The sequence below is a fragment of the Haliaeetus albicilla genome, chromosome Z (assembly GCF_947461875.1).
Source record: "Haliaeetus albicilla chromosome Z, bHalAlb1.1, whole genome shotgun sequence".
NCBI classification, from domain to species: Eukaryota; Metazoa; Chordata; class Aves; order Accipitriformes; family Accipitridae; genus Haliaeetus; species Haliaeetus albicilla.
Window position 1 is genome coordinate 7,355,258 of NC_091516.1, and position 19,038 is coordinate 7,374,295.

The 19,038-nt window shown below is 36.6% G+C and overlaps 1 protein-coding gene across 4 annotated transcripts in view; it reads left to right on the forward strand.

Annotated features, from left to right (window-relative positions):
- The window catches only part of MAP3K1 (mitogen-activated protein kinase kinase kinase 1), a 63,365-nt gene that overhangs the window by 18,027 nt on the left and 26,300 nt on the right, over positions 1-19,038 (forward strand). Inside the window, exon 1 of one of the 4 annotated variants that reach the window (XM_069777070.1) lies at positions 3,072-3,176. The exons of the other annotated variants lie outside the window; for them this stretch is intronic. The gene's annotated coding sequence lies outside the window, so the exon portion shown is untranslated. Of the gene's footprint in view, positions 1-3,071; positions 3,177-19,038 lie in introns of those variants that run through there. 4 annotated transcript variants of the gene reach the window in all.

The window sequence follows — 19,038 nt, forward strand, 5'->3', positions numbered from 1 at the left end:
TGGCTTTTTTCCTGAAAGCACAGACACCCAAGGAATGCTAATTTAAATAAAGCTGTTCTTGTAGGTGCAAAATTATATAGATGGCTTTTAAACATAAGATTAAAAAATAAAGTGCATATTCTTCTTTAATTACACCAATATCTAGGTCTAATACTGTTGTCTAAAACCCCTTAAATTTATGAAATATTTTTGAACAGTGTCTGCTACCAAGGAAGTCCTGCAAAATACTTTTATTATTTTCTGTGATATTTTCTTAAGGTTTTAAAATCAGCAAAATTGTAGAATTATGCAGTTTGCTTTCATTGCAGATGCACAAATCTTAACCTGCAGATTGGTATGAAATCTTCTGTCAGATAACCATTTACACTGCATTTCATACGTGAGTTAGAAAGGTGTCCTAGATACACTGGCATAAAAACACTACACAGGATTTTCTATAAAGTGAGAAAACTGGAAGCCGCTTTTAAAGAGTAATGGTTTAAAAAGGTGGGAAACAAATATAGAAGTTATAATTTAAACTTGTTCCACAAATTCAATCTAGTATTTACTCCTTTTTTTAATCTTTGAAATGCTTTATTCCCAATAAAAGGGGAAGAAAATTGAAGCAGATCTCTCTTGCTCCCAGACAGCAACATGGTCAGTGTTGGGAAAATTTTGCACCAAGCAGAAGTAAGGATGCCTTTCAGGCCTGTTGCGTAGGTTGGTTTCACAAGTGAAATATGGCCCAGTAGTGCAGTTCCAGCTCATGAGAATGAGGAAAAGTGTAATAATTATGATAGTATGATGTAATTGCCTCTATCAGTAATTACTATACAAAAATGCCTAAATAGTCTCAAAGGATCATTGTCATGTCTGATTTTAAGCACTTCATGGAAAAACAGTGCTTCAGTCTTTTGTCTCAATTTATTTCATTGCCTATTAATAAGTAAGCAGTTTACCAGCAAACTTGGGCACATACCTCTGGCACAAGTGACAGTTATCAGATATATGAATACATGGAATAAAGTGTAAGGCAAGAATATATAAGTTGGTTTGGGGTTGTTTGGGGGTGTTTTTGAGGCAGGGGGGATATAGATATTGGAGTGATTTCTTTTAACGTTCTCTGATATTGTTTCAAGACTTTTTTGTTTGCATTTTTTTCTTCTAGATTTAGTGTTAATTGCTTGCTTGCTTGCTTAGATAGGATTGCTTGATTGATTTGTGGGGCTGCAATTAATACCAGCATAGTTCTAATGTCTTTTGATCTGATGGCAAGTTAACACTATGTTTCAGTATGTTTTGCACTAGAAGTGTTGCTTTTAATGATCAAATCAATTTGTGAAGCACTGCAGGGGTATACAGTGGAATATCATCTTGTTTGCTTGTAGTAACTGGAGAACACATGAAACCAGGAAAAGATTAAGACAAGGATGACTGTTCCTCCCCCACACCAGCACTCCACCCTCCCACCCCCCCAACCCCCCAGCCACTAGTGGCACTTGTGAATTGTGTTAAATTAGACATAGACCTTTTTTGCTTATTCTCATACATTTGAATTCTACTGCCCTTCATAAGGGAGAAAAACTACAGATAATTTGATTGAGTAAACTAAAATAAAACTCCAGATAACTAACTTGCTTCACCATTGATCATAATTTTTGTTGGCAACACTTACATGCATAGGTTAGATTTCATGCTCTGCTTTCTTAACAGCAAGAACATTGCTTGTACGCTAATGCTGTTACATAGATATGAACACCTTGCTTTGCTTATTGGGTTCTGGACTGAGGAGAGAGTATGGTATACTATCCTATGGATAAGAGATACCCATATCCTGTGGATATGCAAGTAGCTCTCAATGCACTGTGAAGCTGGAGCTGCTATGTTGCAGATGGAATAGCCAGCTGCTATTTACGTAGTAACATCTCCTAAATTAGGTAGTGTTTTCTTTACTGTACCACTTTCAACTAGATGTATTTATTATATGTAAATGACACAAGATTTCTTTTGCTGTAAAGAGAATAATTTTATAAGAAATATTTGCATTTTGTGAACTGTAAAACAACTCTCCCTAATTAAAAAAAAAGGCAGATCTGAGTTTGTTGCTCCTAGATGAACTTTTAAAAATACTACTGTAAAAGTCTTCTGAGATAAATTGCAGATAACAAGTGCCTTGTACTTCCTTTTTAGCTTACCTCATGCAGCTGTATCTTTAGCGGATGGTGAGTTTGCTGTGGACTTGATTCGAAATAACCAAACGCTTACTGCAAAGAACAGTCCCAGTGAGTGTATTCTGTAGCGCAAGAAAAAAGTCTGATCTCTAGCAAAATGCTTCCTGTTGCATTCTGAATGGCTCTGTCATAGTAAATTGTTCATTACTTAAGTCGTCTAAGGGGAAGCTGAATTGTGATGGATCGTATAGTACAGTAAAATTCAGTTCTGTGCTGATCATATCTACTAAGTTTATTTTATTACTACGTACTTTAAATTCAGTCAACTGTGTACTGTGCTGTTCATAACAATTCAGTGCAAAAGTAATGCAAGACTGTTTGTCACAGACGTTTTGTCTCCCTTTTTATAATTGTTGAAACAAATAGCTGTATTTCTACATTGCCCAAGCATTTTGATTTTTTGAATGTAATGATCTGTAGGAAAGAAATAGCTTCATAAAACATGCTCAGATGTTAGAACCACACTTGAAACTAACTTCTGTTTTCCAGATTTCTGCCTCCCATGAACTGAGTTTCAGAGAGATTTTTGTGTGCTGCAACAGGAGAGAGAAGGATTTTTTTTCTTAGCGAGATAAGAGAAACTGAAAGCATGCAGACTCCTGTAAAATGTTTTTTCATTCCCATTTCTGCAAGGGGAGGAGTCCTTATGAAGCCTTCTTTAACTTCCATTAGCAACTACCTTTTTCTTCATGCCATCTATGTTAAGTCAAATATAACTTTAATGCATGTATTGAAATTTCTGTCCTTTTTGTATTTATTTTTCAGAGAGAGCATGAAAATGCATCTTTCTTGACTAATGCCTGGTCTTGTTCTGTCTAGGCCTCGGGAAGAGATTGCCTTTTTGTTGTTGATGCCTCCAGGAATTTGAGGGGTTTAGGTTTTGTTTATCTGTAATTCAGCTGCCAGCTTTCCTTCATAGCTGAGGTACCACTTTTACTGTGCTAATGAAACATTACCAGCGTCGAGGTACAGTAATCTGTTCCTGTCTGCCTGTTAGAGATTGAAAAAGTGACAGTCGTTTTGTTAGTTTTGCAAAGCAGGAAATTACAGACTTTTTGTCAGAAACTTCAATACCCAGAGCAGGAAGAACTGCTGAGATCCCTAAGAACATGTTCCAAGATACAAACACACAGTGTTTCTGTTTTAGCTTCACTGTTTGTGAGGAAACTGATGTAACTGAACACTTTTTTTATAGTTTGTAGTAATTGATAATTGTCTCCTGATTTGTTGAGGTATGACTTACAAGTCATTTTTTAACACAAGCCGTGGTTCAATCGGACCTTATTTCTGAGACTTCATTGCTAGTATAGTTAGCCCAGGGAAAGCCTTCGTGAAATGGAACTTGCCTGCCTTCCTCTCCTCTTCTGGGCAGTATGTACGTGGTAATGCTGACAGATCTGTTTGTTGAATGTCTGCTTGCATTGACAGCTTCTTTTAGTGTTTGATTACAACTTTTTTCAACTTGCCTCAGGATTTTAAAAGAAAGCAGGGACCTCAAGGGGGTGTGTGGGGGGTGTTTTTATGGGAGTTCTTTTTTAAGTTACTATATTCCTAGGCCTTCAATTTTTCTGTTTTCTAACAGTGGGTTTTGTTCCCTGACCTACATTTGTACACAAAGGTGGCACATAAATTGATATAAACAATGTGCATTTACCTCTAACATGTATCTCATGTAACCTTCTGTACTACAATTAATTACAGCTGTCATCTTGCCTTTTTTTTTTTAGTATTACGGTGTGCTGAGTAAACATGATTATTTCTTTTTCCCTGAGGTCAGCTCAACTTCTTTTAAACATCTCAGGTCGTTTCACATGACATGCCTTTGATTTCTAGAGTGCAGTCTACATACAAACAAGCAGATGAAAACTTACAGCAGATCAAAAATCAGTTGGGCAAATTAATGTGGCGGCATCCTCCTCCCATTCCTCCGTGAAGCCACACATTGCTGGTGAACATGGGGAAGAATCTAGGGGTAGGAGTTCCTTCGTGGTTGTTCCTGTAGTTTTACCACAGCATGCATAGGTAGTTGCTGCTTGACGTAGCATACTGGGCTAGGTGGACTTCTGGTTTGGTCTTATAAAGGTGCTTTTATGGGGAGATCATGTGGAGTGATAGACTATGCAGCTGGGAGCCTTGTCAATGCACAATCTACAGTTGCCTGTAAGCTCTATTCTTACATTTACCTTTGAGTCATACTGCCATGCCTCCTTTCTGTCCTGAAAACGTAGCTTTTTCTTCCTACCATAAATAGGAAACAAAGGAAGTAGTTAGTTTTTGGGAGTAACCTCTTGAAGAGAAAAACAAAAGAAAGTAGTATTAATTGTTTTCAGAGTGTTAAGCTTTCCAATACATCTAATCTCGTGGGTGCAGGTCATAACCCCTGCTACCTTGCTCAGTAAATTCAGGCTGAAGGAGAATAGACTTCAGATTTTGGGGGCTGTAGTTCCTACTTCTGCAGCTTCATTTTAATAATAAAACTTTCTTCATCCTATGAAACTGTAGTTTCCAGTGTGGTAGATTCCAGTGCTGCATGTAGGGCATCTTGTCTACTGGAATAAATCTATATTACAGTGCATGTGTACTGTGAAAATGGAAGACCTTACTATTATGTCTTAAAAGACTGACTGAAGCTTGTTCATCAGAAATGCCATCCTGTCTGTTTTCCTGGGAAATTATTGCAGGACCATGTTATGAATTGGATTGGAGATCAAAATCAAATCTAGTTCACAGTTTTCCATTTTTTCTTCTCCAACTTCGAGTTTCAAAATGTGTGGTATTTGGGGTTTGGTTGTTTTTTTTTAAGTCAGATCCACATCAGTAGGGAGGAACAGAAATGAATAATCGAGGTGGGGAGTAGGAACTCCTCAAACTGACATTGCTGCTAGGAAGATGGTATATGGAACTGTTTCAACAGGTTACTTACCCAAGTTAGGACAACTTTTGGCCCCTTCTTCCTCTGTAGTGGCATATATAGCTGTTTATTCAGAGCCTAGGTATTTAAATTACCTAATGTGTTTCTAGGCTTGTTACCGCTCTAGTTCTAATGTTAGTACTTGATCTAAGAGTATTCTAGCAGCAAATTCAAGATCCTACTTGCATATAAGTATTTTATGGTTTCTTTGCTGTTTGATTTTTTTTTTTTAATACTCAGTGTATTTTTTCATGCTTAAAAGCATCTTGTTCTATAAAACTTAAGTGTTTATGGCTGAAATTTAGATCCATAACCAAACTGAAAAACTTGAAGTACCCACAGCAGCACTAGCTTGGCTTTTCTTTGATGGATATGGAATGGCAGATGGGGAAGTGGTAAGAAATGAAATCTGAATGTCTTGCATTACTGAGTTTGCTTTTAGATTAATACTCTGAAAAACTGTTTCAACTTTTTTGCATTTCTTTCCTCATAAATTTTGAAGGCTGCTTAGTAAAGAAATAAAAAACTTGCAATTTTTACTTTTTCTGTGTTGTCCCATGGAAAAAATTTTCAGTAATATCGCTGAATGTCCAGTTTTACAAATGTTCCACATGACTTTCAGTTTGATAGCATTCTCTGGGATTCAGTTCAGCTTTTTTTAAAGACCACATTATAATGCTAAAATAACAATATCTCTGTCACATACTGCTAGTGGATTGAAAGGGTTTAGAACCTTGTTGCAGCCTGCTGTGAGCTGATTTATGTTGCAAAAAAATATGCAGTACTTCTGATTTTTCTGTTTTATGATCTAGTTCAACTCTGGCCTATAGATTAGACTTTACATGTCCAATTTCCCTTTTGTTGTATGAGTATATCCTTTAGTTGGAATATTAAAAATAAAATTGTCAACTTTACTTGTGTTTTTGAGTTAAAATTCAACATTGCTATGTAATTGATTCTGTGTTTTCTGGTGAGCTAACTAGGGAAAATGTTGCATCTTGTGTTTATGTATGACAGGTTTTAAAAGATTAATTACACAGCGTTTTTTCTTAATAGCCTAACATTAGTATTTCTTGATAAATTGAACTTTAGGAAGTTGAATTTAAAAGTTGCCATCAGGAAGTAGTTATTTTGGACTGAACTGCATTGAAACCACAGCTTTCAACTGAGGCCTCAGTTTGAAATCTGCTGCTTTCGTGTAGTAGCTAGCTCTACGCTTGACAATATATCATCTCTAGCTGTGCTTCTTCCCTGAAAAGGGGAGCACAGCAGTCTTCATGAGTCTAAATGCCTGTCACACACTGCTGTAACTGCATTTTCTCATTAATACTTGAATTAAATTTTAAGGATGGCATTTTACAGTAGCACGGACTTCTAGTCTAACTGCATGTTTGCACATTCCACCCAATGCTGAATTTTGTGTTACATCGGTTGCACTAACCGTGTTGGGTGGTAAGTTGAAAACTGGTCTGCTCTAGGAGACAAGGGCTGCAATGTTGTTGTATCCGTCTAGAGCAGGTAAGCGTGGCTGTAAGCAAGACTACATTTTCCTACCTTTTGTCTTTGCAGTGTTGATTGTGAATTAATTGCATTGAAACTATCTGAAATCCAACATTGCTGAGGGACAGTGTTAAAGCTTAATACATAGGCAGGTACTGGTAATAGATAAAACACCTCTGTGCATTAAAACAGTATTCGCGTTCAAGTTTTCTTGTAGGGAAGGATACATGAGATATGCTTGCAGCAACATCCAAAGCTCTTCTGTCTTGGTTTTGAAACTTGACAGAACTACAGAAATACTGTTCTGCACATAGGGCTTTGTGAGTAGGCTCTCTGCTTAACATGTGGATTTTTAAAATGTTTAATGTATTGGCAGCAACCAAATTTAAGATTAAGTACATTCATTTTATGATCCCTTCATAAATGAGACACTCATACCAGGGACTGACACAGTTTACATGCTTTTCTCATAGAGCTTTAACTTGCCCTGCAAGACCTTTCTTCAAAAAAACCAAAAACAAACAAACAGAATAAATAAATTACAAGGACAGTGCTAATAACCTGTGAAACTGAAAATTAAAGCTCCAATACTTCTTCACTTTACAAAAACAAAATCATGTAGGGATAATTGAATAAAATCTCTGCTATTCAGGACTGAAGTTTCTCTTGAGCTGTTTTAAATAAAATGCAAAAATGTTTTCAATTCCACTGCTGCCTGAATCATACTCACCAATTCCTAATAGTGATTGTTCTTGCTGATCAGGCGGTGGTGATAGTGACAACTAGGAAGTAGGGGAATATAAGCAAAATATTTGTAATCAGGCTTTCACTTATTTCAAATGGCTTCGGAATGGTAGCACTTGGGCATATTATTTTTTTAGGGAGGCGTGCTGAGAAATGTAGAAAAACAATAGTTGTTACAAGGAAGTGCTTTCACTTGAGTATGTTGTTGGCAGTGGACTTCTGTGCTAAAGATTTCAAGGGTCAAATAAATGAATGAAATGCATTCACATAAGTTATACTATTTGTCTCCAAATCTGCTTACTGATGGAAAACACCTTAAAAAAATAAGGGGGGGGGGGGAGTGGATGTTGATATTTGACTCTATTGGTTTTATGTTCTAGAACAGGTACTCCTGAACCAGGGGCCTACATGTTTCTCCAGGGTTTATAGCTTTGTTATATTTCACAAGTTCTGTAAAAATAAGAAAAGCAAGGCTTTTCTGTACAAAGGTATAATTTTAAAATTAAAAATAAAGTCTGCAAATCAAGATGTTTGAAAACCATGCTGTAAATTTGGGCTTGGTAAGAAAGCCTTCTAAAGAAAACTTAATTCCTTGTAATTTTAATTTCAATATGGCCTTGCTTCTCATGTGTAATAGTGAAATGTCATCTTGTAGACAGGTGATAGGAGGTTTCTCTTTTGTTTATACAACTTTCTCAAACATGTATCATGAAGTTTAAGAAAACTGGAACTTCTTTGTATGTATGTGTAACCAAGAGATTGTTTAACCTATCAAAAATGTTTTTAATTAATAAAAATTAATGTATACATAAAAGTAAACTTTATTCAAGGTGCCAAAATTTAAATAATCAAGTTACTATTATAAAAACATTATTACATTCTGTTTTTTCTGGTCTCAGGGAAGCAGTACACTGCTTTCACTTCACTGCAAAGCTCAGATAAACATTAGTGCTTCATGATAGCCTTACCACATTTTATATCAATTTTTTAAATTAGTTCCTTTGGGTGGGGAGGGAGGGATAAAGCAAGGAAACCTTGTCATTTTTGTATGTGAATACTTAGGCATTGTGAACTTCATGTGGGAGCATCCCAGCATTCTTCCTTATATTGGGAATATTCATGAAAGGGCCTTGCTATTATTATTTTAGATTTCTTAATGTAAGTTTATTGATAGTGTCAGAATTCTGGAGAACTGCTCCGTTAAATTTTAGACTTGTTTTGTTGAGGGTGAACACAATTGTGGACGGAAGATGGATGTTTGAGGATTGCATTGATGAGCTTACATGAGTAGTCCACAAAAGCCTAGTGTATAGTATTGCAGAACAAACACAATCTTTGTCTTTTGGGCTATGTGGGAGAGCAATTTAAAAGTCTGAAAGTACACTTGTATGTTAATGTTTTTTCTTTGAAGTCATGGACTTCATTGGGTGCTGCTATCTCAGCTGTAGCAGTGCTGGAGGGTACTACAGAAACGGTTAATACTGCTTCCTATCTATACCTTCCAGGGTACTTTAGCATGGATGAACTCCATGGCAATTCTTAACCAAATTTTTCTTGGTTGCTGGTTCATGGCTTGGAGTCTTTCTTGCAGTTCTGCTTTGACTACCTTAATTGAAAAGCTTGAGTGGGCCCCAGGCTTATTCTGTCAGCTACCTGAAAGATGGTCTGAGTAGTTGTAGATTGTATGTGATTGAAGAAAAATTGGTGTCACTGGTCTTAAATGGTAACTGATACCTTATCTGGTCAACAACACACAGGAAATCAGAACCTATTAGCTTGAATGCTGACAGTCAATTTCTGATTAAGTAAGCTTAAATGGGCAGACAGTTTAAAAGAAGGATCTGACATCAGGCACTTGTAAAGTACTAAATACTCTATTTATTCCATCTCTGATGATTGTCAGTATTAAATATTTAAAACAAGTCCCAAGTAAAGCCAAACTCTAATTTTAAGTGCATCATTGTAATTCTGTTTCTCAAGTTAGCTTTTTAAGGGAATCTAATATGTGAGAGAGAGATCTTTGTCATTGAAAACGTCTTCTCTGGCTGAAGTATACATTTATCTCTATATTCCCATGCTCCAGACGACAATTAATCTTACAGATATACTTGGTATGTGTCCCACCTAAAATACCTTTGGTGCTTATCTTATAACCAATGCTGTGAATACAGTTCTCTCAATAAGCAAGTAAATGCTTTTTTTGTAATCATACTTACTTTGTAGCTTCAGCAATGTACAACTACTTCCTCTTCTTCTAAGACAATGGTTGTTTCTTTTCTGTGCTTGTTAGGATAAATGAAAAAGCTTTCTTAAAAGTCACTTTAATGTGATGCTTATCCATGGCGATAAAGAATACCACTTGAGTGCTGCTGTTGATATTTTTTTAAGTATGTGTTTTTGAGATTTTTGACAGTTTCAATTGTTTGACTTTTTATAATTTTTTGAAGTCCCTGGTATGTCCACAAAACTTGTGTACCATGATTGCCTGTGCTTATTCCCATTTATAAATTTCATGGGTTTCACAACTTTTTTTCCTCCTTCCCTGATTCCTTTGGATCAATAAAAAGATGACATTGGTAAATTTAGCTAGTCTGGTTTTGTTTAACAATAGTATATGAAAGTTTGAGTTACTGTTGTAACTGCTTGCCAGCCAAAACCCATACAGTTACCCTGGCGAGGAGATCTTGGAATGGAGAATGAACTGGAATTGCTCTCTTACTCAGTTGTGCTGCTGATTAGACAGCACAGTGAAAGATTTAACTCCCCAGTTCTGGAAAACTTTCCTCCATTCTACTTCAAAGAGGTTTTTTAACAGCAGTAAGAATTTTTTCATTCTTATGCCAAACAGATTCAGTTGGTATGATCCAGAGTTCATTATTACTTTAAAATATTACTACTTATTTTCAATATATTTTATGGCCTCAATGTCCCACATGATGTTAGAAAACAGATTTGTTCCAACTACCATATAAGTACATATACCAGGATGTTTGAATAATGCAGTAGTGGGAGATGGGTGAATATCAGTGTAGATTTGGGGTTGTTCAACAGTGCAGTTTATTTTGTCCTGTTCGTCATGTCTTTTAATCTTTCTGTTGTTCTTAGATACAGAATTGCTTTCAGTGTTCCAAGTGGCATGGTGGTGTAATCAATACAGTGATAATATTTTACAAATTTTTACAAACCAATCACTTCACACAATCTTGATGGAAGGAAAAGATTTCTTGTAGCTGTCAAGCACAGGAATCCTAAAGAGTGCTATCCTTGAATCAAAAATTGCTGTTTAATTTCAAAAATAAATGCAAGAAATGAGAAGCAGCCAAAGCATTTTCTGGTAGACTGCTGGAAGATGGAAGTGAAGGCACCACCCTCATCTCCCCCATAGCATTTACTTGATTTGAATTCAGAATCTTATCAGATGACTTTTTGCAGGAGGTATAGGTTTGCCTTTTTTTATGTTGTTGTTGTTTTTTTAATTTTATTTTTTCACTTAGTACTTTCCCTGTAATGATTACTGAAGCCATTGGTCTAGAGAACTCAGGAGTGTGGTCAAAGTGGGATGTAGGGAACTGGTGTGTAGAGCTGTATGTACTGAGCACTGGTTTTAGTAAGCAGAGATGACAGAGTGCTTGATGGCCCACAAAACCTGCTGAAGGTTGGCAGTAGTCCACTGGAAGTCAGTATCCTAACTGAAATCTGAAGGTAATGAAGGCATCTTTATTCACTACCAGTGTCTCTTTAAACTAAGACTTTGCACTTTATGTCAGATGTCAGATACTGCTACTCTGAACCTGGATTTAGTAGGACCAAATACATCTCACTAGATAAATTAATTTTGCTTGTTTCATTTATTAAGATTGTTTCACAGATAGCAAAAATGATAGCCATCTGACACAATAGCTCTTACTTCTTACATCCTCCCTCAAATACTGTATAAATGCTTAAAACTGCTTCTAGTTGCTCTTGCATAGCATGCCTTGATGAAATTAGACTATTCCTTTTAATATAGAATGGTTTGGGTTGGAAGGGACCTTAAAGATCATCTAGTTCCAACCCCCCTGCCATGGGCAGGGACACCTTCCACTAGACCAGGTTGCTCAAAGCCCCATCCAACCTGGCCTTGAACAATTCCAGGGATGAGGCAGCCACAGCCTCTCTGGGCAACCTCTTCCAGTGTCCCACCACCCTCACAGTAAAGAACTTCTTCCTTACATCTAGTCTGAATCTACCCTCTTTCAGTTTAAAACCATTACCCCTTATGCTATTGCTACAGGCCCTACTAAAAAGTCTGTCCCCATCTTTCTTGTAGGGCCCCTTTAAGTACTGGAAGGCCACCATAAGGTCTCCCTGGAGCCTTCTCTTCTCCCGGCTGAACAACCTCAACTCTCTCAGCCTGTCCTCATAGGAGAGGTGCTCCAGCCCCCTGATCATCTTCATGGATAGATATATAGATATATAGATATATATGAAAAAGCATGTTTTGCATAAGTGTAGTGTCTATCTATATAACTTCATGCTCATGCATCTTTCTAGATATATGTAATGTTATTTTTATCTTTTTATGATGGGGTGCCCATGGCTTGTGGAAGTGTTTTCGCCAGGTGCTTGCTAACAGAACAATATATTGTCCCTAGGAGCCTGTGAGGGAATGACTAAACTGAAAGTTGAATGCAAAGCCTTTCTGATCAGATTCTGTTCACATGGAACGTTGTGTCCTTCCTCAAATCACTGGTGACAAGCTGGAGCTCTTGTAAAGTGATGCTTCCTTAGTGTTATGCTTTCACACTGCTATGTGCGTGTGTCTGCAATTTTTATGTAAATTTTTAAGCTAACACTGAACATACCCTTTTTCTTTTAGGTCCATATCAAAGGGATGTGAGCTTACTGCATTTTTACTTGACTATGTAATTTGTAATTAGTATCAAGAATTAAATTTCTAAAGATGTATGCATTACTATAAATTAAAAACTTCAGTACATTGTTATAAGTGAGATATGAATGCAGCGAAGTTTTAAAATAAAAAGTCAGGAATACACTGAGGATGGTGAGAAGAAATGGTATATTTTTGGTATAAAATATGGTATATTTAAGGAGTAGTCCATGTACTTGCTGTCCTGTAATTGCCTTCCTTTGTTATCACAGACCTATTTAGTTATTAAGGATTTTTTTTATTGCTTGCTAACTAGATTGATTTTTAACATTTTTTTAAGTTACCTCACTAAATACTCCTTTCCTCATCACATATGATTCCTTCGCTTATTTTCTCTTTACAGTATGGTTTATAAAGAAGCCAAAATAGGAATTACTGAAACTATAACCATTTTTAGCTCTATGCTTGCAGAAGTTTTGAATGCCTTTTCCTGTCATTTTTTTGTCTTGCTAACTTGTTATCTTACAAAAATAAACATTTGTAATAGTAGCTGCCATTGTTGAAGTGGGTGTAGTTACTGTATGCTTGGCCTGTGGCTAGACTAGTTGACAGATATCACCGAACGGTCTCCTTGATGTACAGGGAGACAGTGCTTTCTTCATACAGCACAGAGCACTGTATGTGTGCGAGGGGGTTATATGTGTAAGAGTTAAGGAACTGAAGAGCCTAAGTCTGGGTCTTCATGGTGAGAGCCAGTTCCCCTGTGACTTTCTGCTGATAGAAAATATGCTGACCACTATGGATCTACCATAAGTGGGTGAAGGGTTCTAATATGTTGCTATAGGGTTGTATTTCTTCACCTAGCAGTTACTCAAAATAGGCTTACAAGGAATTTTTTACTTTATTTCTGCACCCCAGGAAAGCTTTTTATGCCAGAGCCAAAAATACATATGGAAATGTTTAGTCCTCCTTGACTTCTGGAGCAAAATTCAGCATATGCATAAGTCTTTGCAGGACAAGGATATTTTGAATGGGTCTCTTGAGTGTCAGTGAGCAAGACAGATCTCTCTTTAGCAAGGTTTAGTGCTTACTTAGTACAGCTGCTTATTCCTATATCATAAGAAATCATATTACTAATGTTAATTCCTGGTGTAACTCGGATTGTTTTTTCTTCTCTTTTTGTATTTCTTGTCCATATATTTATCAAAGTAGAGCATAAGTTTAAAAAGTTTAGTACCAAATAACAAAACCAGACACAGACAAGATAGATAAATTAAAAAAACAAATTGGGATGATTAGCATACTAGAGTCCTGCTTAATGACTCCTAAATGCTACTTCAGTACAACTAGTAGATGACAATAATAATTTGTTGTAATTGTCAGCAGTGTATACTAAGAAACAAATATAACCCTAGTGACAAATAATGATTTTTATCATGGAAGCACGGCAGTTGAATCATTCTTCAGAAAGGAAAAAGAACAAGAGCAAACCTGTTAAACATCTTACTGGGTCTCTGGTCCCCTTCTGTAAGGCTAGAGAATGTTGGGTTTTATAACTTCTTTAATTTAAATCATTTAAATACTTGTTTTGAAAAGAGTAAGTTTGGTTCTCCATTTGTCTTACATACCATTTACTGCCTAACCAGTTATTAAAGACTTAAAAATTTTAGAGTATGTTATGTTTCTTTGCTAGAAATAACATGTTTATAAGCCTTTAATTTTTCATTTGCTTTCTTATGTCATTTATTTTTATGATCATCTTTTGCTGAGAGAACTTTAAAATTCTCTTTCCAGCAGCAGTCTTGGAACATTTGGTATCTGCTGATAATTCTGTTTTGAACGCTGTTAGATTGGTCTAAATTTACTTTCTTGTTTATAACTCCTCCAGAAATGACTTAATTAAGCTGTAGCTTTTGAAACTGTATGTAGCTCGTCCTCTCCAAGTTACTTGTTTGTATGCTATCTTATTTCCACCATTCTAATTGGAGGTGGAGAATGTAGTATAAATGGTTTTATCTGCTTATCCCTATCATCTTAAGCTGATCCAAAGTATAATTTTTTTGGTATAAAATATCTGATGTTCTTCTCCCTTGGGGATAGGAGATTTAAATTGTCTAAGAAACTCCTTATCCTGTGCATTATGTGTGGAGACGTTTTACTCTGCTCTGACAGTCATCCAATATGCAATAAGCAATTTCATCTTTAAAAATAGGACAGACACTTAACTCAAAACAGTAACTCAAAACAGTGTGAACGTTCTCATATACCAAATATATGGGCATATAAAAATAATCTGGAATGAGAACTTTGCTTTAGGACTTCTATTTTGGGTTTTACTGTATTTTTAATCCATCTTTCTGTTAATGGCTTCAGACTTTTACATCAGCAAGGACCATCTGTTCTGACTTGACGCTTTCTATGTCTTATCTAATTGCATTTCAGCTAATGCTCCTGTTGTGGGGTATGACAGGCTTAAAGAATCTGAATCGAAGTTCAGTTTGGTGCCTAAGAGATTAAACTGTATACTACAAGTAAAGAATTAGATTCTGTTAAAAGGGGAGTTGACTTAGGTGATGTATGACCAGATAAAAACTTGGTCTTCAGCAAGAGATAGAGGGCTCTGGTGGGCTAACCTGGGCGAAAAAAAAAAAACCCTTTCTAACACCTATGCTTGACATCCTATAACCTGGTGCATATGAACTAGTCACATAACAGGCTGTCAGTGAGCACTCGTATTCCAGTCTATTTAATGACATTACTGCTGTTCTTGGTGATGGCTCAGTCTGTGGAGTTAGAGCTTTTGTTGTGAATATTGTCCTGTCAGCAGTCAAATACTCTCTTTGACAAACGCACCTTTTGACGTACGAGTCTTCAAGAGAGATGCTTGATAAAATTACTTACAGGGAGAGAAGATAAGGGGTGTATCAAACTGGGACTAAATAAGGATCATTACCAAAATAGTAGAGGTGTAGGCTCAGTAGTTCTTGTTTTAAAGCCAAATAACTGAATGTTTTTTCTTTCATGTTTTCACATTCTGTACAGGTTTGTTTCCCTTCTACAGAAAAATGGTGGAAGAAATATATGTTTTAGCTTCTAAAACTGCTTTGATGTAAGGATGCAGTGGCTGTCACCACATGGTGTTTTCCAACAGGGGCTCTTGCACTGCAGCCTGGGATCCCCAGGGCAGCAGAGGTTCCACAGGAACCTGCTGGGTGTTTGTTTCTCTGTTATAGTTATATCTAGGCATTATGCTTTTTCTGTATTTTTATAACATATAAATTTGTTTATGTTTCAAAATATATGTAGAAGATGAAAGCTTATTTGAGGTAGATAGAATGATGTTTCTAATGCAGAATGCTTGTTAATTATTCATCTAAATGACATAAGAAAGTGGCAGTTTTTTAATGTGAGTGAAAAGCAAACAGTGGATGTAGAGTACCACTCAATATATACTCCTTGTGAGCTTCAGTGGATGGTGTGTTGGCCAAATGAAGAGACCCTAGGTTCTTCTGAAGGGAAGATGATGAAGAGCTATTGGAGAAGCTGAGGCAGCTATAAAAAAGAAATACGGTTATTGTTTTGTCTTTTGTGTTTGTCAGGTATTCTAACCGAAGAATAGAACTTAATTTCACGCTTATGTAACATTTGGCTAAAATCCTCATAACTATTTTAGGAAGCCAGATTCATTAGTCTCTACAAAGTAGTGTGTCTGATGCTGTCTTTAAGTGGCAGTTGCTGCCATTTAGTACCAGGTGGAGAAAGTTCCCTGTTAAGTTTTTCATTGTAACAGAATGTTCCATACCTGGTCTTTTGCTTTGTTAAGATGGACACAAATGGTTAGATGATAGATGCCAGCGGTAGTGGATCAGGAGGAGAAGGAATGGGAGACTGGCAGGAGGACAGACCATGATGCCTTGCCCATCTTGATCTGATTTTTTTAACTGATCTTGATATCATTAAAAATGCTTAATGGCAAAAGAGAAACTATGAGCCCTACTGGAACTGTTAGTGGCAAGAAGTTATCTAAAACACTAACAGCTGACCTCAGTTCAGGGAATGGCTAACTCTTTTGTCCCCTCTCCCCACACGGAGCACTGCTCCTAGCATGCCTCCAGGCCAGCTGACTAGCCCAGTGTTCTGAGGACCTGTCCAGGCTTGGGTTGCAGGTAGCTGCGTGCCCATATTCTTAATTCTTGCTTAAGGTCCCCGAAATGAGCTCTGTACATCCTATCTAAACTCACCCCCAGTATTGACTGTCACCATGTATGGCATTTGCACTGAGCAGATTATGTAATTTCTCCCATATTAGTTCCTTCTCATTCAGCGTTTTTCCGTCAAACCCTGGGGCTCTTCTCCTCACAACCTGTTGTAAAATGTGTGGATTGTTCTGATAAAGCTGCTGTGTGACCACTTCTGTTCATGAATGTTTTCCATGGTCACCCATGGTTTGACCACTGCTGGTATGCAAGTTACCTTTGCTAACTTGCTTCAGATAAATGTTTAAAAAAAATATCACTCAGCAGCTAATAACTTTTTTCCTCCCTATGATTGGGTATTTGTGGATATAGCAGACAGAGCTTCCCTTGTCTTGGTGAATTGACTCTTTCCTCTTTCGGAACTTGCCTTTTTCCTGTTTTCCTGCTGCTAATAAAATCTCGTCCAGCATGTCTATTGGATAAAGCTGTTGGCTTCTCTGCTATCTTATTTGAGCAAAGACATCTAACTGTTTCTAAACATTGAGAAGCACGCGAAAATGAATTGGAGCTGTGATTCAGCTTTCATATACCATTATATGCCCTTTGTAAGAAAAATACTTGCAGAGAGTTAGTATTAAACTTACTGAGCTATTCAGAATTAAATCTTGCTTGTGTATTTAGCAATAGTTTGCTAAATAACACGTGCATACCTTGTTTTAAAATATTGAATCATTGATCCATAGAGAACAAGTTGTTAATAATCTAACTATTCAATTACTGTTTGCAAGTCTTCAAAATTAAGACACAGAAACAAAGGACAATGTTTTGCCTTCTTTGTTGCACAAGACGTTGCAGTAGACCGTTTCCATGTAGTACATTGATCTGATTGTATTTAGTTTTATAGTTCATGAAGCAAATAATCCAAAGTGAATAATGCAGTTATTAATGTGCAGACCACTGAGCTTATGCATTAAAAACAGTAGTCATCACACTGAGCTTGCTTAGTACTTTAGTATTACAATTTAGATCCATTTCTTTAGAATTTCTTTACTAATAATACAGGAGCGATGTCTGTAGGTTTAAAACTCCTAATAAAAAGAATTTAAAAGATCCTTAATGCTGCCTTTTGGCAGGGGGGCAAAGTTTAAAAGTTAAAATTTATCTGGAAAAAAAGCCTTGTATCTTTTTTTGCTTGATGCATGAAAAGCTGAAACATTTAAGAGCAAAATCCTTTCTTCCTGATGAAGCAGAGGGGTGGGCTGGTGAGAAATGCCAGGCTCCCTGTTCCAAGCTAGCATGTTCTCTGAGATTGGTTTTTTTTTTTTTTTTTTTTGGCCTGCTCCTTAGCTTTGTCACTGCTGTTCAAATAAAGCACCACCTGGCAGTCACTTAAGCATAGTTACCTTGACTTATGAATAGGTTTTGCTGTATGAAGATCAGAGTGCTCTGTACCCTGCAGGATCAAGTCCTGGGTAGAATACACTCTGGATTTATTGGTTTTGTTTTGTGCTGAGGTACAGTGATGTGGAGATGGGCAACCTAGCCATTGTCATGTAGGAAAACTTCAGCTTGCCTGGAATAGGTGAGGGGGGTTGCTTTAGATTAAAAAAAAAATAATAAAAAAAACCCTGCAGGTTCAGGGCCACAAAATGAGGATGTCCTGCAGTATGCAGGAGCTTTGTGCAGTCAGAGGACAAATATTTTTTCCACAGACCCAATATTTAATAAATATTTTAGCCAAGCTTGAGTTAAAATACAAAGTTTTCTTGAGCACTTCAGAAACCGTTTGGTAAAAATACACATAATACTTAAATGCTGTGAAAAGTTAACTGTTGTTTACTAAGCAAAAGCTTTCAGACTCAGTTGGTCTTTCCCACCTGCGTGGTGAAAAAGCACAAGAGTTCTTTGTGCAGGCAAGAGTAGATCGGTTTAGCTGTCACATGAGAGGAAGATAGCTGCTTCTGCTTTTTAGAGAACAAGCACAGATTGTAAAGCCTCCACTGTTGTATTACATTGTTCATGAATTCAAGTCCACAGACCTCTAAAAGACTTTTTTTATATCAGTTGGGAAGTTAATCATGGTTATACGAACAAATGAAATACTGTGTCATTCTTTCACTGTTGGGATAGTGTTTTCTGTCTTGTATACAAAGTATTCATACAACTGGGATGGTTCATGCCATGGAATCACTAATATAAAAAACAGAGTAACTATATTTTTAACTTGCACCTATATTATTTCAGAGCTGTACTGTTCTTACGCAAAGATTTCTGTCTTTGAACTGATTTTTTTGACTGAGGAGAAAATGTAAAGTTTTTACACAATAGTTTTTTCCCCTATTTTAAACTTAGGCACTCCATTTGGACTCTACCTGCTGCTGTAATATCTTTGTGTTTCATGAATTATCACTGGGTTTTTTGTCTCTGTTTCTAGAAAGCAATAGTGTGGAATTCAATGCCGGGACAAAAATATTTTTTATGTCACTTCCATTAGTTTTGAAGTTGAGCAAGCATTAATGCTTAAACATCTGAAAAAAACATTTATTCTTAGGTGGATTGTGTTTCTATTTATAAACACTTTTAAGTCTTTAATTGCTAGACACAGTT